We start from the raw sequence: 12565 nt of genomic DNA on the forward strand, positions 1-12565 counted from the left end.
CAGGCTGTATTCTGAAACCTCCTTTCGATCTGACTCCAATGTCATGCTTGGATGTTAGTTATTTTCTTTAGAAATAGTATGAAAGCTGAATCACCTTGAGCAAGGCACCAGGCCATCAGGCCATTGTAATCCCTTCCTCTATGTTGAAGGCAAATTGGAAAACCCTACCAATTTTACTATGTAATCCCATTCAATAAAGCAAAGAAAAGGTCCTATTCCCCTGTGGCTTCCGTCTGTTCTATAATGAGTTAGCGTCTTGCATTACAGTAATCATTGGAAACAACGTTTTGTTTGAATAAAATACAGTGAGAAACACATAGTTCTGTCAGGAAGCAAATACGTTATTCCTTACATGTCTGAAAACACGAGAGCATTTCCCATACTGTGGACAATACACAAAGGAGCAATTTGGGGTGAAGTGTCAAAGGGACAAAGCTTCATAACACTTTATGTTATTTACATATTTACATATCATTCTATAAACATAAATGAAACCCAAATCAAGTTTCGCAAATGCTTTAATAAATGATTATGTAGTAATGAAAGGGCCATCAGTCTGCTGTTTCACTCATGAGGAGCAGAACAGAGGATTAGAGTCACTGTAAGGCAGTGTTACACACACACACATACACACACACACACACACACACACACACACACACACACACACACACACACACACACACACACACACACACACACACACACACACACACACACACACACACACACACACACACACACACACACACACACACACACACACACACACAGTACACAGCATCACATGGGCCACAGGGAGAGAAAGGAAGTGGCTCTCACCTTTTAATCTCCCCCTGGCCTACTTCCTGCTCTGTGCCATGCTGGGTCGGTCTGAGATCCGCTGTACCATCCACCCCTCACACACACACAACACACATGTGTACACACAACACATAGAAATATACATCTAAGCACGCACATTAGATTTGAATCCTTTAGTTCCTCATCATGACACACACATGTCTTAAGGGTGGAAGTGGTGTCACACACACATTTACATGTGGCCTTTTAAGCACACTCAAACACTTCATCAATCAATATACAACATTTCCACTGCAGCACTTATCAGAATAGTGTGGCATACTAGTGATATATCAAAAATCATGTTGATAAGGAGGCACTTACAACAAACTATACATATGTATATATATATAAGATATATTTTGAGTTATGGTTAAACATGGCGTAAGGTCACACTGCTGTAGTGGGGAGGCTGCTGAGTAAGGGTCCGATGGCAGGGAGGAAACTGTTTTCAGACCTGTGTTTGGCACTAATTTGACGCTTGATTTCATAGTAGATTGCCTGAATAGTGATATTTGGATTTGAGTTATGATCTTTTAAGTAAAGTGTAAATTATTTTGAAGCCTCGGAACCTGAACATGGACTAACTTTGATTCTTTAAATAATACAGACATACACAGACATTCATGGATGCACAAAGGTCACAAACACCGTCTGAAAGACTGTCATCATACCGCCCCCCCCATGAAGTCACACACATTTTGCCCACCCACCCACACCTCCGTAGCACCCACCAGTTCTGCCTCTGTCTGCTGCCAAGCACCCCCCCCATCCTCCAGTCCCTGCCATTAGGGATAATTTGCCTGCTGCCAATGCTCTAGTCCTCCACATCCACAGAGTGGCATTATAGATAAATGTGTTGTTACCATGGCACCAGGTACTGGTCGCCATTGGTAGCTCCTGCGGCTGCCTGGACCGTGATTATTATGCCTTTCATAAGCCAGCAATTACAGAGAAAGCCTACATCTCAAAACCTACAAAATACATAATGGCCTACAATAACACATAATTGCTGTAATTGTCATTGTCATTACACCTCCATCAAGCACTCATATGAAGCGTCTGTCTGTGCCTGTGTGACTGCATTCAGCAGCTCGACACATCGAGGGTTCAGAGAGTGCTGCTCTCTGCTTCCTGCAGTAACAGCACTTTGATAATGCAATTCAATATTTGAAAGAAGTTGTTCGCTCCTACATATGCTGAGGTAAATATTGTGCATTTTACTTTAATTCAAATATATATGTGTAAGATTTTACTTACACTGCATATTTATTTATTTTTATAGTTTAATTGAAAGCTGGGCAGATACATAGACAAACTGAAAACAGCTATCTAATGAAAGTATTGGTGGATGATGGTGTGTGTAACAGCCGTCACTGGACACAGCTCAGAAGATTGGGACGGACTGGATTGCTGCTAGCGACCTGTTAAAATCTACCTGTCACTCAATTATGCAAGACTTAAAGCATCAATAAATGAATAGTTAAATGGTTACGTCGATATATAAGTGTGTTTTATTAAGCAGAGTAGTGTCCCTTAAAGTAAAGTTTGACTGTAATAGACTCTGGTATAGAGAACTGCAGTGACGCGTCGTAAAACCCGGAAGTAAACTTCTTCCGGTTCCTTCGCGAAAAACCAATGCAAATTCTCCATAGGATTTTGGAAAATGGCTCGAAATAAGGTCTGTGGTTGACACACATTTAAGAGAGGGATCACGTTTTGTTCAGCCGGATAATCTCCACATGTCAACCCTACTTTTATAATTTTTGAATCATAAATCTAGTCGCCAAAAGCGAAATGCTAACGTTATGCTATAAACGAACTACAAGCCAGTACAGCATCAGGGTCGCACGACTTCAACGTCACGCCAACTTAAGATCGTTTCAACTGACTTGCACTGAAACTGCACTTTGAACACTTTAAATATATTAACATTTTAAACTGTATACCCCGGTTATCTAGGCCCGTTTTGTTTAATGTATACCACGTTTATCTAGGCCCTTTTTGTTTTATGTATACATGTCACACTGTGGGAAACGATATTCAGATATTTCTGGATGTATAACACATGTAGAATTTTTGACAATAAAGCTGAGTTTGACTTTCGCGTGCTTGCATATTTTAACAAAGCTTTTCATTTTAGCCACACTGAATTTAACTAGAAGTCATGGCTGTGTCAATTACCAGTCTGATATCGTTTTACAAAGATGACAAGAAGAGTGTAGATAGAGGAGAGAACCAAGTCAGGACACGTTACAGTGCAGTGAAGGTGTGCTTACCGGTGTTGTCAGGGCTAGCATGAGGGACAAGGTTTATAGTGTCGGTGAGTAGCGATAGCAAGAGTACCGTTAACCTTTTAAGACCGAGTTAATTTATTCACATTAATTCCCATCAACAAATCAATGTTATGTGTCACATTAAATCTTTATTAGGCAAGGCAAGGCAAGTTTATTTATATAGCACTTTTCAACACAAGGCAATTCAAAGTGCTTTACAAAAAATGAAAGACATTAAGAAAATGGCATTTAAAATCAGTCATTAAAAAGAAAAGCTAATAAAATAAACATTAAAAGAAAAAATACATGGATAAAAGTTACAGTGCAGTCTAAGATATGAATAGTTCAATTAAGAGCAGCGACAAAAAGAAAAGTCTTCAGCCTGGATTTAAAAGTAGTAAGAGTTGCAGCGGACCTGCAGGTTTCTGGGAGTTTGTTCCAGATATTTGGAGCATAATAACTGAACGCTGCTTTACCATGTTTAGTTCTGACTCTGGGGACAGAAAGCTGACCAGTCCCTGAAGACCTGAGAGATCTGGATGGTTCATCATTTAGCAGGAGGTCAGAAATGCATTTTGGGCCTAAACCATTCAGTGCTTTATAAACAGCAGCAGTATTTTGAAATCTATTCTTTGACACACAGGAAGCCAGTGTAAAGACTTCAGAACAGGAGTAATGTGATCCACTTTCTTAGTGTTAGTGAGGAACCAGATTAAAGACTTCAGAACAGGAGTGATGTGATCCACTTTCTTAGTGTTAGTGAGGACTCGAGCAGCGGTGTTCTGAATCAGCTGCAGCTTTCTAACAGATTTTTTAGTGAGACCTGTGAAGACACCATTGCAGTAGTCCAGTCTACTGAAGATAAAAGCATGGACACGTTTTTCCAAATCCTGCTGTGACATTAGTCTTTTAATCCTAGATATGTTCTTTAGGTGATAGTAAGCTGATTTAGTAACTTTTTTAATGTGACTGTTGAAACCAATATCTAATTTAACCCGCTGACAAGAGAGCCCACCTCCGAAGATCGTGACTGGCTGAGGGACAGACTCGGGGGCAGGTTCTCAGGAATTTCTTGGCTTCTCTCCCCCGAGCCAGAAGAGGAACACTGCAGCTTGGAAACACTTACTGTTCCTGAAATTATCAAATCTGTTGGGCATCAGGGACCTGAGGCAATTGTGGCAAGCATGGCATTGTCTGAAGAGCAACAGAGGGCAATTCAGGTGGCTACCACTGGTCAGCGAACCAACCCAAACTGGCATTTGTTCCGGAAAGGAAGGTTGACTGTTAGCAACTTTGGAGCTGTCCTGAGGTCAAAGCGTGTGACTGCTTCCTTTATTGCCAGGGTGCTAAGGCAACAACAGGCCCTTGATGGTGTTTTGTCTGTACAGTGGGGGACTATGAATGAATGTGAGGGCGTCAGGGCATTCACCACTGCAACTCAGATGCAGGTCCATGAGTCAGATTTGTGGCTCTCCCTATCAGGATTGTTGGGGGCATCTCCGGATGGTCTGGTTGGGTCTTCCGCTGTGCTGGAGGTAAAGTGTCCCTACAGAGCCAGGGAAATAACAATTAGTGAAGCATTGCAAATCAAGGGCTTCTTTGTCAGTAAGGAAGGAGAAACATTCAGCCTGCGTGAGGAACATCCTTACTGGCACCAAGTGCAAGGTCAGCTTCACCTCACTGCAAGGAAGAAGAAATACAAAAATTGTGAATTGTTTTTAATTTACATTTACTCGCCTTTGCAATGTTGTGGTTGTTAGAGTGTTAGGTTTCCTGTCAGCTCGTCTGTTGAGAAGATATAAAATATAGTTTCATGGAAGTCACACCGTCACATATACTGTAAGAGCATTAAGACATACAGTACATAGGCTAAAACAAAACATCTAAAGATATAACCTTGCACTTTGATAAGTCTCGTGAACATTTTCACTATTTTGACATTTTTATAGATGAAAATTGAACTAAAGAAATAAATGGTAGATTAATCCATATTGAAAATAGGTGTCAGCTGCTACACTAATTATAATAGTTATATTTCTTAATTAATTAAGATAAGATATTACTGTATTGATCCCAATTTGGGAAATGTTTGTGTTGCAGCAGCATAACAAGAAAAACAAAATATAAGTTATTATATATACAAAAGTATGTGAGGGATGGGATATTAAATTGAATATAAATGTAAAATGTACATGTGATTTTACGTCCAAGAGAAGCTATGGAGCAGAGAGTTCTCTACCAGCCTGAGGTGATGTGTTATTAGTTCAATATGTCAAACTGATTTCCCTGACTACAATCTTTAGTTACATGGTGAAACGTTATGCTGCTTGTACTAATAAGACTTATCATATAAGCCACACAGGTTTTAATAGGATGTATTCATTATCTTTACTTATGTTGCGGTCTTTTCAGCAGCGCCATCTCTAAAACGGCGATACAGTCACTACCCATCATTTACATTTCACCGTGACATGGACAAAAATGTAACGTCAGCTTACCTCATGGCACGAATCCAGACCTTATTTCGAGCTATTTTCCAAAACCCTCTGGAAAAAATGCAATGCTTTTGCTAACTTACTTCGGGGTTTTACGACGCGTCACTGCGGTTCTCTATTGCATCTTTAACTTAATTTAAGTTTTAAGCAATTGAGCTGATTGTACTGCTGCATTGTAGGTAAAAGGCATTTAGGTGTAGTTCTGAAGGTTTCTTTATAAACATTTTGAGAATTTAATGATTTAACTTTATTTTTGTGGATTATTTAAATGATTTTCTTCATACCCAATTACCCCATGGTTTCTCTTTTAGCTCTGAAGAAGGTACACCGTTGCATTAAGGTATATTTTTCACCTGATCCCAATGGTCCTTAGCTACTGTCTCATTTTCAAATAGTCACTTACCCTGTTTAGCAGAGCATCAGGCCTGCTCTGCATATTCTTCCCTTGCATATTCAAGTTGTGACAGCATGAGGAGCAGTGTTGTTTTCTTATATTCTATAATTCACGGATCATTTATGGTCCTTCTGTAACCTGGAGTTACAGTTGTGTAACATAGATCTTTTGCGGCACAATAGACAGTCTATAAAATATATATCATTGCAGTAGAGCATTTTTGGAATCTGCATCAGGAGGAATGCAAACAGCAGCAATACAAATACCATGAAATCTCTGGGCACATTAAACATAAACTAATTGACATCAGGTAAACATTGTCCATCAATATTGATATTTGAGCAGCCAAGCTACTCTTGTCCTACTCCATGTGGATCATCTGGACCTGGAGCCATTTCTCTGTTAAGATGTGAACCCAACCATCTCAGACCTCACTGGCTGAGCCTGCATGAAGACTTATTCTATTCAACCAATTTCCTGCAGGCAAATATCTGCCAGGAGCATGCTGGGTAGTGGTATCGAAACAGATTTCAATGGGTGTATTTCTGCAATATGCCATTCACACTCCAGTATGGATTCATGCATAATATTCACTCAAATTACATATCTTATCTTTTATTTTAAAGTAAAGCAATGTTCATTATCTGTAAATTAATTCCTGAAAGTGAGATTGTAAAGCAGTACACTGCATCTGGTTATATGGTTTCCCCAAAATAAAGGATTCTTCAGGACACCAGTGCCTAACCACAAACACTGACATGCGCAGTGAGATAAGATTCCCCCCTTGATGCAGGAGGTCTGGGTTCGAGACCAGCCTTGGCAGTGTGAATTTATTATGTTGAATTCAGATAGGGACAAATATATTATAATATAATAGTTAAATAATTTTGTTTTTTTGCTCATTTTGAGTGATCAATAACTGAATTTGATATATAGAGTAAGTGGGCTGGCATATTGTCACGGTGGACAGTCATTGAGTTATCATACTTAAAATCCAACATTTAGATTTGACTAGATATTTGTATACTTGTGGGGGGGTGTCCGTCAACCCAATATATGTGCCCGCTTACCAAATATTTGTATTGTTCAAATCAAATCAAATCTTATTTATATAGCACCTTTATAAACGATTTTTGGTCGAGCCAAAGTGCTGTACATATAATAAAAATAGCCTACAGTAGAGACACTTTACAGCAAATACAACAGCAGAGATTGTTCAGAATATCAGTATGTTGAAGGGGGAACCGGTGCTCCTGACATGTTCTGTTCATGTTCTTTTGGCACCAAGCCAAATCTTTATCCTGACAATCGGTGTATAGAAGCACCCTTCACATGCTGAACAGACCTGAGAGGGTCCTGGCTCATGTGTTTTCTGCAAAGGAAATGATGCCATCTTGGGGCGGGACCACACACTGCACCAATGCTTTGTTCTTACAAAATGTGTCCCATGGCAAGACCATGTGACCATGTATGCCGACGTGAGGGTTACACCAAATCAGATATGCACTACACCATATTTTTATATTGTTCTGTTTTGTTACTATTATTTAGTTTAATTCTCTTTGTGGGGGAAAGCTGATTTGTACCATCTACAAATTCCCAGTGCCTTACTGAAAATATTTCAATAGAATGGGGGGATACAAATAAAGTAGAGTATAGTATTGTGAGACTCTGAGAATATAAATGTGCTTCCTCATGTCCAATGCTTCAGTATTGTGAGGCTCCATCACTCAGAGTCTGTCTGTGAGGTGAGGCTCTGACTGACAAGCCTGAGCCATATTATGTTACATTTTTCATTCTCTCAATGTGTGTGTGTGTGTGTGTGTGTGTGTGTGTGTGTGTGTGTGTGTGTGTGTGTGTGTGTGTGTGTGTGTGTGCGTGCGTGCGTGCGTGCGTGCGTGCGTGGGTGGGTGGGTGGGTGGGTGTGTGTGTGTGTGTGTGTGTGTGTGTGTGTGTGTGTGTGTGTGTGTGTGTGTGTGTGTGTGTGTGTGCGGTTGAAGAGAAAATGAAGTGAAGGTCATCTATCGTGTGGGCAGTGTCATACGTATAAAACACACATCCACAAACGTGTGTGTGTGTGTGTGTGTGTGTGTGTGTGTGTGTGTGTGTGTGTGTGTGTGTGTGTGTGTGTGTGTGTGTGTGTGTGTGTGTGTGTGTGTGTGTGTGTGTGTGTGTGTGTGTGTGTGTGTGTGTGTGTGTGTGTGTGTGTGTGTGTGTGTGTGTGTGTGTGTGTGTGTGTGCAGTCTAGTCTGCAGTGGGCTGATAAAGCTCACTCTGCATGTTGAAAGGCCGTTTTGCTCTTCCTGTTGTTTGGAGGTGGCAGGGACCTGAAAGTGACTTGTCAAATTGTCAGCGACACACAACGGTTCCCACACCAGCTCCCTGCCCCCCACCTTTACGTCTAAAGCCACATTTCATATGATTGATGCTCTCTTTTATCAACAAGCATGTACAAGGGAGAGCGTGTAAAGTAGCCACATCATATGTTTTTCTATTTGTGTTTTATGTCAATGCAGCATACTCCTTTTGTCATATCCTACAAAAGGAAACATCCTTTTATTTTTATGTATCATCCAAATAAAAACCCAATAAACGCATCCTCATTCCTTTTCATTTCAGTTGGGATCAATTTATTGTGAATAATATATATATGTATATATATAATATCAGTTTGAACAAATGCAAAACAATCTAACAATTAAACACATTTCAATTGTAAAAATATTCAATACAAAATAAATAATCGTTCCACCTTAACCATAGAAACTGACCGTCAAAACTGTCCTATGAATCCTCTCTCTAACTATATCATTGGAATTGGGAGATATGGCGAAAACACCAGCCCCCCTACTTTTTCTTTGCTTACACAAGTGATAATAAAAACGAAGCTGAATTTCCAGTTTTATCATCTTTGTGAAATAAATAAATGACTTTGTATTTGATTATTCAAACCAAAAACTATGGAGGCAGGATGTCGCAACCAGAGAAGCAAAGCTACACAGAATGAGAGTGAGGAGAGATCCATCCAGTCCCGAGCACCTGAAGGGATGAGTTGATTTACTGTTGGTGGATTATCCATAATCTACTGCTCTGCCAGACAGACCCTGGGGCCGAGCCCGCACACACACAATTATATGGAGGAGTGACATGTCAGTTTTGTGTATGCATGTGCCCAAAATATATAGCCGGCAGAGGGAGTTTCTCTGCCCAGCGATTCAGACAAAGGCCTTCAATTTTCCACTTGAGCAGATTTCAATCTACACCCCCCTCCCCCCGACTCCGTCCTCCCGTTGTTATTGATAGCATGGGCAGCTGTGATAGAGATTTGCCATTTAGTGTTTTTATTCATTTGTTTTCCATCTTTGCAGAATAGCTGCCGGGGGGGGGGGGCGGGGGGGTGTGCTCTGTCTGCAGATAATGCAGTACTCAGTAAGACAATGCATTACTCCATCTTTTATGACATTTTTCATAAAACTATGTATTTGACAGAGCAGTAGCGCCATCACATGTTTCAAACAATTACCTTCCAACACTATTTGACTAATTCCACATGTTTTCAAAGTACGTAAAACAAGCAAAATGGCTGATAGTTAGTTGCCTGATAAAGCCTAGGGTTGAATATTAATAAACTGAATAATTATTTATTTATTTATCAATTACATTTATTTATTAATCCATTTATGATCCGAAAGATCCTGTATGACTAAATAAAGAACCTTGAAGATCCTAATAAGTGACAAAACATTTTTGTTGTTAATAATAGAAAACATTCACAGGCAACCTTATTTGAAGTGTATGCATAATCTGCATAAATAAGAGCCCCCAGGTATGTAGCAATGAATGAAATAAAAAAGGATGTTAGGGTTATAACAAATCACATTTTAACATTATAGTTAAAAACAACACTATATTTTTTCCTTCAAACAGGATAGTGATTGTACATGGCCAGGTTGAGAAAGTTAGACAATGCATGTCATATTGTGCATATGTACAGTGGAGGAAATAAGTATTTGATCCCCTGCCAATTTTGTAAGTCCACCCACTTACAAAGAAATGAGCAGTCTAAAAGTATAAAAGATTTAACTGTGGGATTTGATCCCCTTGCAGCAAACAAGGATTCTGGCTCCCACGGACCGGTTACATAAGTCTATTTAGGAAAGTACTCCTAATATCAGCTTGTTACCTGTATAAAAGACACCTGTCCACAGAATCAATAAATCAGATTCCAACCTCTCCACCATGGACAAGACCAAAGAGCTGTCTAAGGACCTCAGGGACCAGACTGTAGACCTGCACCAGGCTGGGATTGGCTACAAGACCATCAGAAAGCAGCTTGGTGAGAAGGAGACAACTGTTGGTGCCATTATTTGAAAATGGAAGAACAAAAAAATGGGCATCAATCAACAATCAATCGCCCTCGGTCTGGGGCTCCACACAAGATCTTGCCCCGTGGTGTATTGATGATCATGAGAAAGGTGAGGGATCAGCCAAGTACTACACAAGAGGAACTTGTTAATGATCTCAAGGCAGCTGGAACCCCAGTCACCAAGTAAACTATTGATAACACACTACACCATAATGGATCAAATCCTGCAGCGCCTGAAGGCCCCCCTGCTCAAGAAGAACATGAAAGGCCAGTCTGAAGTTTGACAATGAACATCTGAATGATTCAGAGAAGGCTTGGAAGAAGATGATGTGGTCAGAGGAGACCAAAATGTAGATCTTTTGTATCAACTCGACACGCCGTGTTGGAGAAAGAGAGATGCTGAGTATAACCCCAGAACACCATCCCCACTGTCAGCATGGAGGTGGAAACTATATGCTCTGGGGTGTTTCTCTGCTAAGGGGACAAGACCACTTCCCTGCATCGAGGGGAGGATGGACGAGGCCATGTACCGTAAAATCTTGGCCGATAGCCTCCTTCCCTCAGCCAGGACTCTGAAAATGGGTCATGGAGGGGTCTTCTAGCAGGACAATGACCCTGAACATACGGTCAAGTCCACACAGGAGTGGCTAAAGAAGAAGCACATTGAGGTGATGGAGGGGCCTAGCCAGTCTCCAGACCGTAATCCCATAGAAAATCTGTGGAGGGAGCTGAAGCTTCCAGAAGCATCAGCCTGAAAACCTGAAGGATTGGAGAGGATCTTCAGAGACGAGTGGACCAACATCCTTCCTAAGATGTGCACGAACCTGGTGACCAACGAAAAGAAGCGTCTGACCTCTGTGTGTCCAACAAGGGTTTCTCCACCAAGGGGATCAAATACTTATTTCCCACAGTTAAATGCAAATCTATTTTTGTCTATTACATATTGTCATATTCTGGATTTTCTTTTGTATATTCTTACTCTCACTGTTAAAATAAACCTACCGTTAAAAATATAAACTGGTAATTTATTTGTAAGTAGGCAAACTTACAAAATATGCAAGGGATAAAATACATATATCCTCCACTGTATGTATACCCGTTTCGCTATATCACATTATCAACAACATATAAACATTTTTAATGGTAAAGCAAAAAAAAAAAGTTTAGAATAGGTTCATGGTTTTGGGTAAATGAGTATGTCTCCTTGTGTGGTGTTCAGGTCAAATTGACCCAATTTCCATTTTGAATGAATACAAAAGAATATAAGGATATTTTCGTTCAACCTGAAACTCAATGGCCGGGGCTTATTTATTGTGAAGGACATGTGGAATTGTTTTTATTTTTTTCCACTTGTAAAAAAATGCCCACCCGCATTTATGTCCTTCATAAAAGGTTCGGGTCCCGGATACAATACCCGGATACAATACCCGGATACAATACCAGGACACACACACACACACACACACACACACACACACGCACGCACGCACGCACGCACGCACGCACACACACACACACACACACACACACACACACACAGAGAAGCTGTTTGATACTGTTTTCCCTTGATCTTTACCCTTTGTAGTGTGTACACAAAACTATCCTAGAACATTATAAACATTTTAGATCTTCCAGAAATGTATAATAATAATAATAATAGATTTAATTTGTTAGCGCTTTTACAGGTGCTCAAAGACGCTTTAAAGATAATAGTGAAAAGAAAAGAGAAGAAAGGAACAACAAATAAATATATAGTTAAAGTTAAAGTCAAATAATACAAAAACAATCACACATGAAAAGCCAGATTGAAAAGGTGAGTTTTTGTGAGTTTTTTGAAGGTGGTGAGGTCGGTGCAGTCTCTGATGGGTTGTGGGAGTGAGTTCCAGAGGGAGGGGGCAGCGACGGAGAAGGCTCTGTCCCCCCAGGTCCGGTGATTGATGCCGGTGGGGATGGATAGGAGGTTGGCTTCTGATGAGCGGAGGCAGCGGGAAGGGGTGTGGTGGGGCAGCAGGTCTGTGAGGTGGGGGGGGGGGGCCTGGTTGTTGAGGGCTTTGTAAGTAATGAGGAGGACTTTGAAGTGGATTCTTTGACAGACGGGGAGCCAGTGGAGGTTCTGGAGGATGGGAGTGATGTGGTCTTGGGAGCGGGTGTGGGTGAGGAGGCGGGCAGCAGAGTTCTGGATATGTTGGAG

General features: G+C 40.7%; 2 protein-coding genes across 2 annotated transcripts in view; one reads left to right on the forward strand and one right to left on the reverse strand.

Moving 5' to 3' along the window:
- LOC307045907 (uncharacterized protein) overlaps nucleotides 1-7875 on the reverse strand; it is a 71326-nt gene extending 63451 nt beyond the window's left edge. Inside the window, exon 1 of the mRNA XM_079691935.1 lies at nucleotides 677-7875. The gene's annotated coding sequence lies outside the window, so the exon portion shown is untranslated. The remainder of the gene's footprint in view (nucleotides 1-676) is intronic.
- nrxn3a (neurexin 3a) overlaps nucleotides 1-12565 on the forward strand; it is a 277628-nt gene that overhangs the window by 131329 nt on the left and 133734 nt on the right.

This window comes from Notothenia rossii (genome assembly GCF_949606895.1).
Source record: "Notothenia rossii genome assembly, chromosome: 7".
In the NCBI taxonomy this organism is placed as follows: Eukaryota; Metazoa; Chordata; class Actinopteri; order Perciformes; family Nototheniidae; genus Notothenia; species Notothenia rossii.